The following is a 3,404-nucleotide window of genomic DNA, read 5'->3' as shown; positions in this document are numbered from 1 at the left end:
GTGAGGCTGCTCTTCCGAGGACAGGTGGGCGGGAAGGAGAGGCGTGGCCCCTGAGAACACTGAACTGCGGCCTCTCCAGGCCTCCGTGCCCACAGACCTCTAAACTTGCACGTCCCAGCTCTGCCTGCCACTCAGGACCTCAACTCACCCACACACCAGCTGGGGGGCGAGCCCCCAGTGCCTGGGGTGGTGAGTCTCCCTGCCCTGACCAGCACCAGTTTACAGATGAGGACACAGAGGCCCACGGAGGAAAGTGACTTTGCGGTGGCCAAGTCAGAGTCCCCAAAAGCAGCAGCCAGCACGGGGGTGGGGAGGGGAGAGATCCCTGGGACCCCTCGCAACCGCAGGCTCAGCCACGGGGCCATGGGGCTTGGCAGCAGCAGCCACTGCCCATCCGAGGAAACTCCTGCCCAGCTTGGGCTTCACCCGGCCTCTGCCATCTCCAAGCCAGCCTCAGGGCTTCAGAGTACTCTCCCATCTGGTAACGCTGTCCCTGGCTTCCCAGTTCGCCAGCCAGGACCGGCCCCCAGGAATCCTCACGTCCCACCACAGACCTCAGCTGTGCCCCAGCCCCTCGGAGCCTGGCCCTGACTGCGTAACGATGAAAGCTTCCCGGGAGTCGCTGGGGCCGCCACCCCGTGCGCCTCTGGGGCGCTGCTCCAGGTTGCCGCTGCGCCCACATTGCACGTCTGGAGCACCAAGGATGCATACAATGTGACATACGACGTGCTCCCTCCTCCTTCCCGTCTTAGACTCACAAACACAGGGGCTGAGAGGAATCTAAGAAACATCATTAAAGCAGGCCCTCCCATACACATCTGTCAGATGGGAAGTCACACTGGAGCTGGATATGGTAGCCCTTCATCTGGTCCCCAACTTTTCCCATCAAGCACACTGGTCTCTGGCCTGTGATGGTCCACTCTGCTCTGGGCCCCAGGGAGGCCTAGGAACTGGGTTCAAGGCCCAAAAAGAGGACCAGGGCCATAGGATGCAGCATCCACAGATGGAAAGGAAGGGGCAACAGTCTCATTGTGTTCAAGACCATGGCTGGCACTGCACTGACCCTCAGTGGACACTCCTTCCATCCCCACCGCCGCCGCCTTGGGAGGGGTCACATGCTCCCTGAAGAACACAGGAGGAGACTGAGGCTCAGGGTCACCGGGAGACCAAGCATGTGCAGAGCCACGCGGCCAGCGCTCAGTCACGGCGCAAACGCTGTGATCACCAGGCAGGAGACGTCCGCTTTCTTCCTTTTCTTAACTTGTCCTGTTGACACTCCCCAGCTCGGGGAGCCTCCTGTGGTTGACGAGATGACTGCAGGCCGGTGGAAAGACGGGCAAAGGTCCAGAGGGGGCAATGCGTCCAGTGCCCCCGGGTGAGGGTTGGCACTTCAGTTCTCCAAAAATAAGAAAAATCGCAATATTATGTGAGCCTCCACTGACCACCCTGGCCAGATGGTGGCTGTCTGGGGCCCTGGAGGGGGCAGTGTCCTCAGCCGGGGAGGTTATGCAGACAGACGGCCTCCCGTAGCACTTAAATGACAAGCTCAAAACCGGGCCGGGCATCGGTCCAAATCCGGCCAGGGAGCTGGCATCGGTGGGCCCCGCTCCAGAAGGCGTCCCAGCAGGGCCCCTGCTGGGCCTGCACCACCGGCCAGCTGAACCGCTGCCCTGGGAGGGCCCTGAGCCTGAGCCTTGAGGAAAGGAGAAAGCAGCAGGCCTCGCCCCAGGAAGGAGGGTGGGAGGAGGGGCAGAGGGCAGAGTGAGCAGGACACTCCCAGAACTTACCAAAGCATGGAGACTTAGGAGCCAATGACTCCAGCCCCTTCGTTTTGATCAGAGAGGGCAACCAGCTTGCCCAAGGTCACAGAGTGATAGGCTGAACACTTAGCCCAGGGTTTTCTGCTGTGCACTTGGCCTATCAAATATCCAATTGCTAATAGCAGAGGGAACATAAAGTTTGAGCACTAGAAAGGTCACAGACCTCATCCATCCACCCACCCATCTATCCATCCATCCACCCACCCACCCATCCATCCATCCATCCACCCACCCACCCACCCATCCATCCATCCATCCACCCACCCACCCATCTATCCATCCATCCACCCACCCAACCATCCATCCATCCATCCATCCATCCACCCACCCACCCACCCACCCATCCATCCACACACCCACCCACCCAACCATCCATCCATCCACCCACCCACCCATCCATCCATCCATCCATCCATCTATCCATCCATCCACCCACCCAACCATCCATCCATCCATCCATCCACCCACCCACCCATCCATCCATCCATCCATACACCCACCCACCCACCCATCCATCCATCCCCCCACCCACACATCCATCCATCCATCCACCCACCCACCTATCCATCCATCCACCCACCCACCCATCCATCCACCCACACATCCATCCATCCATCCATCCACCCACCCACCCATCCACCCACACATCCATCCATCCATCCATCCACCCACCCACCCATCCACCCACATCCATCCATCCATCCATCCATCCACCCACCCACCCACCCACCCATCCATCCATCCATCCACCCACCCACCCATCCATCCATCCACTTACCTTCCCACTCATTCATTCATATCTTACCTACCCACGTCCATTCATCCACTATCCATCCATCCATCCATCCTCCCAACCACCTACCCATCTACCCACCCACACATTTCCTTATCCATCCATGTATCCTCCCGCCCTCCTCCCATCCACGTATTCAGCCACATATCCATCTATACATCTCCATCCACCCGCCCACCCATCCTCTCCCAGATCCACCCATCCAAGGTCATTTGTGAGCACAAACCTGCTTGTTCCCGGTGTGCTGAGAAGGATCGCAGAACCTGGCCTGTCTGCTGCTTACAGTCTGCTCCTGACTCAACTAGAGTCACACGCAACTGGAACAAGACCTCAAACACAGCATGTTCGATTCTGCCCATTATGCCCACGCCCTTGCTTAGGTTGGGCAGGTGGAGACAAGAGGGAACAGAATCACTGTTAAAGTGGTGAAGCCCTCACCAGCCACCCCTGCCCCCAAGGAGCTCCTCACCACGTCCCTGCCCCAGGGCCCTCAGCAGCACTTTCTGAATTCCACACCACCCTCTCACCCAGCAGGGCAGGGGCCCGGGACTTTTTCTTCCTCCCCTACCTGCCCTGCTTGCAGGCAGGGGCGACGAGCACATGCCCTGGGTCCAGGAGCCAGGGACTGGCTGTCAGGCCGTGCTGTCAGTCAGCCTTGCTCCAGGCCCACATCCCAGAGCCTGGAAACGACTCCTCGCCTCTCCAATGACTCAGCCTGTCAACGCCTGATGAGTCATGGCTGCTGGCAAGTAGGGGGCACGCTCCAGCCACCCCCACACCGAGGACTCAGC

General features: G+C 59.6%; 1 long non-coding RNA gene across 1 annotated transcript; it reads right to left on the bottom strand.

Annotated features, from left to right (window-relative positions):
* Positions 1-849: 849 nt before the first annotated feature.
* On the bottom strand, positions 850-2,950 carry LOC138990768 (uncharacterized). Its single transcript, XR_011466868.1, has 3 exons — positions 2,840-2,950; positions 1,788-1,935; positions 850-1,396 (listed from the first exon to the last, which is right to left on the bottom strand). It is a non-coding gene; the product is annotated as an uncharacterized lncRNA (long non-coding RNA).
* Between the last annotated feature and the right edge of the window lie 454 nt (positions 2,951-3,404).

This window comes from Bos mutus, chromosome 14, assembly GCF_027580195.1.
Source record: "Bos mutus isolate GX-2022 chromosome 14, NWIPB_WYAK_1.1, whole genome shotgun sequence".
NCBI lineage: Eukaryota > Metazoa > Chordata > Mammalia > Artiodactyla > Bovidae > Bos > Bos mutus.
This window is presented reverse-complemented; position numbering and strand designations above follow the sequence as displayed.